Here is an 8,905-nt window from a genome sequence, read left to right as displayed (position 1 = left end):
ACCTCCTTATGAAGTGAGATTTGTCTTTCAATTGTGTTACCCAGGAAAGAATCCATTCATTGAGCAATCCCTTCATTCTTTATATACAGTTCAAGTTTTGAGAAGTAGGTCAGGTCAGAGGTAAATCTCAACACTTCCCTGTGAAAAACTAAAAAGAAATAAATTTGGAAGTAAAATTGTGGAAATTGCTATGACCTTTGGGATGCCATCCTTTATAATACACAGTAAAAATATTGGGCTGCTCAGGCTGAGATCGAGTTTACAGGAACATAAATTGCCACAATTGAGCTGCAAGCTTTATGTTCTTAAATCACATCATTATTCTTTGGGATATTGGAAGGGAAGGTAGAAAATAGCAGATTTCCATCCATCTCAAGAAATAATAACAGTCTTACTGATTGCCTTCAGTATTTTGTTGCAGTATATTAGGTCATTTTTAACCCCCTTATTTTAAAGAAAATCTCTTTTAGAAAACATCTGCTATTCAGGATAAATCATGACACTGACAATTTATCTGTCTGATAAGGTGAACATAGTACACCTTTATTTTTGTCTCAGTTGTAACACACAAAGGCATAGACAGTGGCGGCAAAGCTAGTGAAGCCCATAGAGCTATGGAATTATGTCAGTTTAAACCAATTGAGGGTCTGATCAAAACACCTCAATGTCATAAAACCAAAACTAGCATTTGGTTTAAAATAAAAGTGAGGAAAACTTTAATAAGGTGAAAAGAAAAACAGATGCAGGAGTCAAACAAAATGAAGAATAAAAATTGTAGTAATGTTACAAAAGTCCTATAGACCTTTTAAGAACCTTACCATCTTAACACAGTTACTGATTTAAAATAGACCAGCCAACCCCAGGATCACGTGAAGGAATGGTCATTGCCAATTAATTTTAATGCTGTGATAATGCAGATGGATGATTATGAACATTTTTAATTTTTGGTAGAGAGAGGGAAGAGTAAAAGAAAAAGGAAACTTTGTACAATATGTGCTAATAAAAATCTTGAGACTATGCCTGCTAGGTTACCACTAAACTAAATTGAAAGTACCATGAACAAATACTGCTAGAAATTCCTCGTGTATGAGGTCTCTGCACCCCTTGGGCATTGGATTTAAATAAGGACTAAGTGGTACCAGCTGGCTTTCATGCCCAAGTGCTTGTGGGGATTCAATCTTTAATGAGCCAGAGAGCACAAAGGCTCCTCCTGAGAAGTGCAGGCCTGGGTTTGTGCTCCTTGCTGTGAGTAAGTTGTTTTCTTCACCCTATTCAGTGAGATGCATTTTCTAATTCAATAAGAGAAAGGAAGTGCAAGATGCTAATAAATAATGTCTCACAGATAGCAAAAGATAATCCAACAATAGAAACTGTAGAAGGAAAGCATATGTTCCCTCGGGGAGAATTTATTGAAAGCTGAGGTGTAACAATAAGAAGCTACAGTCGCAAATCTCTAAAGGCAGCTTTGCACTGCTTCAGCAGTGCAGAGCAGCTTAAATCCAGCTTAAATTTCCAGTGAAGTATGCATTTGTGTAACTGACTCCTCTGGCTTCATAAGGCTTTCATAAGGTATATGACGAGGGGAGAGCTGTGGCCCAGGTGACCTGTTCCCTCATGATTCATTCAGGTGGTTTTGAAGCCTCCTCTTCAGTTACCTCAAACCCAGTTCAGATGCAGCCCAGGGGTACAGATCAAAGTTTGTTGTTGTTGTTGTTGTCTGTGTTTTCTTGATGAGAAAAAGGAGAAAAGTGAAACTCCAAATAAGTTGACCATGCATAAAAAACAGGTTATGATACAAATCAAGTTAGTTTCTGGTACTGATTTTGCTTTGACTATGTGTCTTTTCCTGAATAATCATCTCTAAAGTGTTACTCACAGTACACATGAGTCAGACTGTCTGCACAAATAAAGTCTGTGCCTGATAAAATCTTGAAGGTGTAGTGTTTGCCCTCACTTCATATGAAGAATTCGTGCCCTGTGCTACTCCAGCAGCTAAATACCTTGTAGTCTTTAGTATGTTTTTGTGCATGGCATTGCTGTGACACGACCATGGTAACATGTAACAAGTTGTGACACTGTCTATGGATATAAGAGAAGGTCAGTAGAGATTAGAACTCTGATCAGGCACGTTAGAACCAACAGAATATTTAGGTACTTTGAAGTCAGGTGATGCATTGCCTTGCCTTTAGATGTTGAGTGCCTACAACACCAGAAATCTTTTAGCCGTATATAACCTGTAAAAGGTACATGGTAAGTAAGGCCCTTCTAATGGGATCAAAAATTCCCTGTGTATATGCAGAAGTAATCTGCTTAGAGGTAGCAACAAGAAGCACATGGACAAGTACTGTGTCAGAAATCTTTGACAGGCTCTTGTAGTTCAGATGCTTCCTGTCTGGAGCTTCTTCTCTTCTGCTTGTCCTCTCTCCTTTCTTAGCTTGAGAAGTGTGGCTTTTGCTTCTCACAGTATTGCTAGAAAAGGACAAAAAAAGAGAGAGGAATTGGTGGTGGTGAAGAGTTCTCTTCCTAATTCTTAAGTTCAGTGTTTACAGGTAGCAAGAGAGAGATTTAACTTCTTTGCTGAAGAGGTATCAAAGCCTCATTTTTCAGGAGACTGACTTAGCTACAAAAATCAAATTGACTTTGCGGAACTATCTATTTCTCCAGTGTTTCATTGTTGTGGAGGGGGGGAAAGAAGGAGTATGACACTAGCTAATTGGTTAGGTGTGGGCTGCAATTTCTCTCTGCTGTGGGTAATAAAGTATACAGAAGCATTTTTATGAGTAAGACCTGGACTCCACATCTCCCTGCTCCTGGTTGAGCCACTGGATTATGTGTGAGGGAACCAGAGGAGAGGAAGAAAGAGAATGCTCAGGATGCCAACTGAAGGTTTAAAATGTCTCTTAACTCACTCGTTCATAAGGCTAAGTGATTAGTTTACCATACAGAAGCTTCTGGTGAAGTAGAGGCTTGAACCCAGTTCTTCAAGGTCTAGGCTGACAGTTTAACTACTACTTCTGGGCTTCCTATTCGAGTGTATTCACTCTTCCCCTTGTCAGTTGTTGATCTAAGTTACAAATGTAGGGTTTCTCTAAACAGTAGATGGACTGAATGCATTAGAGCTTTGTACTCCACTATGTTTCTTTACAGTAATAAAATCTCAAAGAATCACCAATTTCTCTTTTTGCAAACTAACTCAGACCGATAATACAAAAATGAGAATGTTTCAAATCTGTGGTATGACCAAACTAGATAAGTTCAACTTTGGATATGTTTACAGTCAGATACCTTTGCTAAAGACAAATCCTAGCAAGAGGAGGGTATGTAGGTGTGTACTTCTACCCCAGCTTCCACATAGATATCTCTTAGAAGCAGGCAAGTTGCCTTGCACAGGTTCAGTAAGGGGAAGCATCTTTTTGTGCGTATCATTAACAGTAATCATCCACAGAGTTTGAAACACGAGAGCTGTATTTCTATAGAAAGAATAACTGTAGATAAAGTGAGGTGAAAAAAAGAATGAAGTAATATTTTTACTACACACATTTAGTTTGGGAGTCTGCATGCTAGAAGAAACTGAAAAATTGTTATAAAGGAAAAAGTATCTTTAATTTCTGTTAATTTCCATTTGAAAGGTCTAGTGAAATGTTTTGTGTGGAGTATTTTGTGGTTTGTCTTTTTTTTGTTGTTGTTTGTTTGTTTTGAACGAAGCTGAAATGAACAGTGTTCATTACTTGCTTTGCAATAGCTATATCTGCATCGTGCCTTGCTTGCTTCCCTGTGTATTGGTGTTACTTACTTGAATTTGCAGAGCTGGCAAAAACTGTTATATTTTGAGAACTGTAGCTAAAGAGTGAGGAAGAGGTAGGGGGAGGAAGAGAGGGAAAGAGTTGTTTTGTTTATTTTTTGGTTAAACTTCTGATGTCACACTGAATAATTTAAAACTGCAGTTTCAGTATGAGAAGTAGCTGCAAAAAGCCTCATTTTGTGTGTTATCACAATAATTTCTATATTGACTCTATGTACTACTCAAGCAAAATCAATGTGTACATACAATTTAAAATATTGATTACCCTTGTAACTGTATCCTGGCATCTGAGGTTCAGACTGGTGGATTATTTTTCCTCTATTACCCTCACAGTAATGGTTCTGTAGATTAGAAGTTGATTCAAATATACCAAATCCAGAACTATCTACAGCTGTAAGTGACTAACAGAAATTGAACTCTGTAATGTCTGTGACTATTTACACTGTCTTAGCTTGATTGCCTCTGTAGCACTACTGGGTATTTTTTTTAAAAAAATTAAATAGTAGAGCATTGCAACATGCAAATCAGAAGACAGAAATGACCTCACTGAGAGGCAGTTAGCAAATAAATGCTGAAATAATTTGGGAGAAGAAATTGTAGGGTGTTGTAATTTTTTTTTCTTTTGAAACCATTTGCAATTAGGCTATTTACAGATTAATTTGCATATGAAGTTCAGGCACCCGAAGGCCAGCTGCCAATATGGCCCTTCTAATTCATGAATTCAGAATATTTCCTCTGTCCAGTTCCTGTGTTTCTGAAGGAAGCTGCATCTTGTCTATAGCAGTATCTCTTTAATACTGTCAGGAATTATTTCTAAAAACATAATGTGATTTTTAGTTTGAGGTATGGTCATCTCTAAGACTTTATTCATCATTGTTTATTCTGAAGAACAGTTGATAGAGCACTTTGCTACTACATTAACTCTTTCTTTAAGGAATTATGCCTGCCTGACAAGACCTCTGTTCTGGCATGTGAAGGAACACAAGACAATGTGCTCACTTATATTTTTAATTCTCTTAATCATATGTTGTTTCAAAAAAACCCCAGCCCTCGCATAACCAAAGGAGAACCACAAGAGTTATCTTTAGTTAATAGGCTACATATAGAAATTGGGAAACAAAAAAGTAATCAAAAACCCCATTCTGTGATTAGTGTGATGAATAGCTAACCAATTAACAATATGTATGTGTGAATATAATACATTGATATTAAATGATACCTGATTTGAACATCACTATCTAATTGTAAAAAATGATTTTCTTGGTTTTCAGGCTTGCCTCTAAACTGGGAGCTTCAGTATTAAACGTAGAACTCATCCTGTCAGTTATGTGCTCCTGACATTGACCGGACTGGGAGAGTTTGAATTCTCAAGTCCCAGTACATCTAACATTCATATTGATCATGTGCAAGTGTTTGCTCAGCGTAGAGTTTTCTGAAGTGTTCTTGAGGAGGAGAGCTCAAGTGTGCTTACATCAAGGTCCCCTCTAGGTAAACTGGGAAGGTCTGTCAGAGACAAGGCTGAGAGAAAAACAGCCTGGGCAGCAATTGTCCCTGAACAGGTTCTTCTAATGCGTCAGTCTCTCAATATTTCAGTATAGATATAGCCTTTGACTCCCAAAAGCCACTAGTCCTCTTTGCATTCCTGTACAAGTCCACAGTGCATTCCTGAGGTGTGATTTTTCTTCTCCCCCCCCCCTCCTCTTTTTCAGGGGAACAGTTCAGGCAGTCTCTGTAAACTGTGTTTTTCTAACTCCTTGCTTCCATACTGCAAAATTATTAATGCTCCTTGTTATGCTTTCTCTAGACAACTGGCATTGTCTAACAATGTCTGGAGAACAGCTGTTCTTTATCCTAAACACTTGTTCCTGTCCGTTCTCAAAACAACTTCATATCTGTTTGACAGCTTGTCATTTATTTTTTAGATAGTGGAAATGTCATCTTCTTTTCTAGCAGCCTGGTTTACCTGCTCATGGTTTTGACACTCTTCATTGGCATGGCTTTTGGGTATTTGAGAATTTCCATGATGTACCTTTATAGAAAAGTACTCTACATTGGCAGCAGTGCCTTGCCACAGTGCAGAAGCCCAAATAGATTTACCTCTATGCTGCCTGTAGATCTGTTCCACTTGCTGTAGCACCCCGACAACTATTTGCCACCAACCAAGAGTCAGTATAGAGATAGTGTCGGCCACTTCTCTCATTCAGCAATATCTGGAGCCAACTGGATGGCTTTTATTTCTGCAAAGTGACTTGATCTGCCTTTTCCTTTAACAGTTTTTGAGATATGTTATATGGGACTCCACAGAGCAGTTTTCCACTTCTGATGCTTTTCCGAAATATGATGGGACACATCAGTAAACAGAGCATATTGATTCCCATTTTCTGTCAATTTATTATACAGTGGGGCCTTTTGTGGCATGAGTCAGCTCTTTGGCATGGTATCCAAAACATCTGCATTCTGCTCAGTCTGAGCAGACTCTGTGTGTCCGTGTGACCTCTTCTTGAATTTTTGGGTGGTTGGGGTTCCCCAGTCAAACCCGTCATATGATCAGTGCTAACAACTTACCCCAGGTAGTACTGGTTACACTGGAAAAGCCAAAATCAGACATTATTGAGTCCTGAAATTTTGTGTGCATCAGTAAAGGGAGCAGGTAAGGGAACAAGAAAACCAGTGCAGAGAACAAGAATATCAACACTGTGGCCAGCAACAGCAAGTAGTAACTTGACAAGCAATGGCTAAGTAGGTGTAACAACTGTGAATTCAGTCTAGCACATTCTGATAAAATATATAGTTATCTTGAGCCCCACATGGCGTACCTGAAAGGGACTGTTTTGAGTTGGCTCCAGCTGATAGATAAGGTTCCCAACCAGTGTCTTGTTCCCCCAGCTCCCCTGCACCGGGATGGGGGAGAGAACTGGATAGGCAGAAAAAACCCCTCATGGGTCAAGTTAAAACCAGTTTAATAAGTGTGTGTGCGCATGTGTGCACCTCTGTGTAAATAAAAATAAAAAAGTGATGCAAAATCAGTCACTCACCACCAGTAGATCGGTACCTAGGGGGTCTCCAAGCAATGGCAGCTTGGAAACACACCTGAGCATGACACTGTATGGTATAGAATATCCCATTAGACAAACTGAATCAGCTGTCCTGGCAACATCCTATCCAAACCTTTTAACCACCCCTAACATAATCGCTGAGGATGACAGGGTGGGAAAAGAGAAGATCTTAATGCTGTGCAAGGCTTTTGAGTGATAGTTACAGCACTAGTATACTATCAACACTGGTTTGGCCACAAGTCCAAAGCACAGCACCATGTGGGCTGCTATGAGGAAGGTTAAGTCCATCTCAGCCAGACACAGTGCTGACTAGTAATATCTTGTAGAATAACTGCTCTTTATTCTGATTGCTTGTTTACTCTTCTCAAAATACCACCACCTCATCTAACCACCTGTCTTTTGTTTTTCAAACTGTCAAAATGTTTATGGTAAAAATAAACTCCTGTAGAGGTGAACTTTTTTCCTTTTTAGAAAGAAGCTGACAGAAGGTCTGTGTGATACATGTGGAAAAAATTTAGTTCAAACTATGTATTTATTGTATGATGTGGTTAGAAGTTCCAGCTGCAGACCATGACTGTTGTGTGAGGTGCTGTACAAATATGGGATCAAAACAAGACTTCTGCCATGAGAAGAGTCACCATTTCCATACCAGAGTTGATGACAAAGCTATCTGAATCCAAGAAAATAGTGAGACAATATCAGTGTGATAGGCAGATCTCACAGATATCATCATCACAGTTGCTGTTAGTAAGCATTCCTCCAAAAATAGGACAAATTTAACTACAGAGAACAGGATTTTTTTTCTCTGGATTTGTGCTGGAGCAGGGATGGAGTACTCAGCTTTACTCAGTGGTCAAGAGATGGCTTGATTCTCAATATGCTTGTGGAGAGAGGAGAAGCTGTTCCTTTAGAACACCTAAAAGCATGATTCACTTTCTGTGTGGTATTGAGTGCACTTCAGCTTCCAAGCCTTTCTCTGAGCAAGCGAGAACATGGGTACTTGGCACCTTTCAGAAAGTCCTTAAATGTGGCACAATCGTGATCCTTCCAAAGAGTTGTGAGTGCTGTGGTAAAAGTCTGAATTTCCCTTGTTGTCAAATTCTGTTTCTAGCTTAGCAAAACAAAAATCCTTCTTTACTGAGGATATGCAAATTACATATATCATCTACTTTGTCTTTAGACACAATTTGCAAACTGGCATATGGGGTTTTAAGTCCCTGATGATCACTTTGGAGGCAAGTCTCCAAGTACAACACTGGAATGGAAATCAAAACCTTTTGAGGAGGGGCTTGTTTTGTACTGATAACTGCTTACTTATTTTTCTGTAGAAGTATCTTTTGCCTTTAAATGGAAACATTTGAAATCCAAGAATGATTTTCAGAGGGAAAAGGCCTTTTGTTTTGTTATTTTTTTTAAATGCCATGTCAGCAGATCTAATGCCTCCAAAATAAATAATTGCAAGGTGCTTCTCTGCCGTGAATTCTTCTGATATTTTGACTCTTTTTTAATATATTTTTAAAACCGAGATAAAAATATAACCTCTCTGAACTTGACTGCAAATAGTTATTGCCAACTAAAAAGGAAAGAGATCAGAAAAACAAGTGGGTTTTGATGGGCATTAAAAGCTTGGTTGTTCTTTCTCTTGTGAAATATGACGTTCTCATAAAACTCCTTTTCCTTTTAATGCTAAAGCAATGCTCCTGTTAATAATGTAATGCTGATGGCACCAGCCACCTCTAGTCATGAGAGAAATGAGCTGGCCAAAGCAATATTCTACTTGAGGGATTTGTCCAAGCAAATGTGCCCCTCACCCCTCCACACTAGAAGCTGCTGAAGAGAAGAAATATGATGATACCTTAATATGGTGAACAGCCACCATGTGTTTTTTGCTTGTTTGTTTGTTTTTTCCTTCTGTGGGTGAAATAAAATAATTTGATTTGTAAAGTAGGATAGCACACCCTGAATTGTGCTATGTAGATGTAGGAAAGGCTACTTTAGTAAAAGTGATCTATTTATTAGAAGAGTTTTTGACATGCTGGGACTAGAA

This window comes from Pipra filicauda, unplaced genomic scaffold, assembly GCF_003945595.2.
Source record: "Pipra filicauda isolate LSUMZ 115617 unplaced genomic scaffold, ASM394559v2 scaffold198_size2598500_pilon, whole genome shotgun sequence".
Lineage (NCBI taxonomy): Eukaryota > Metazoa > Chordata > Aves > Passeriformes > Pipridae > Pipra > Pipra filicauda.
Note: the sequence above shows the minus strand (reverse complement) of the source record.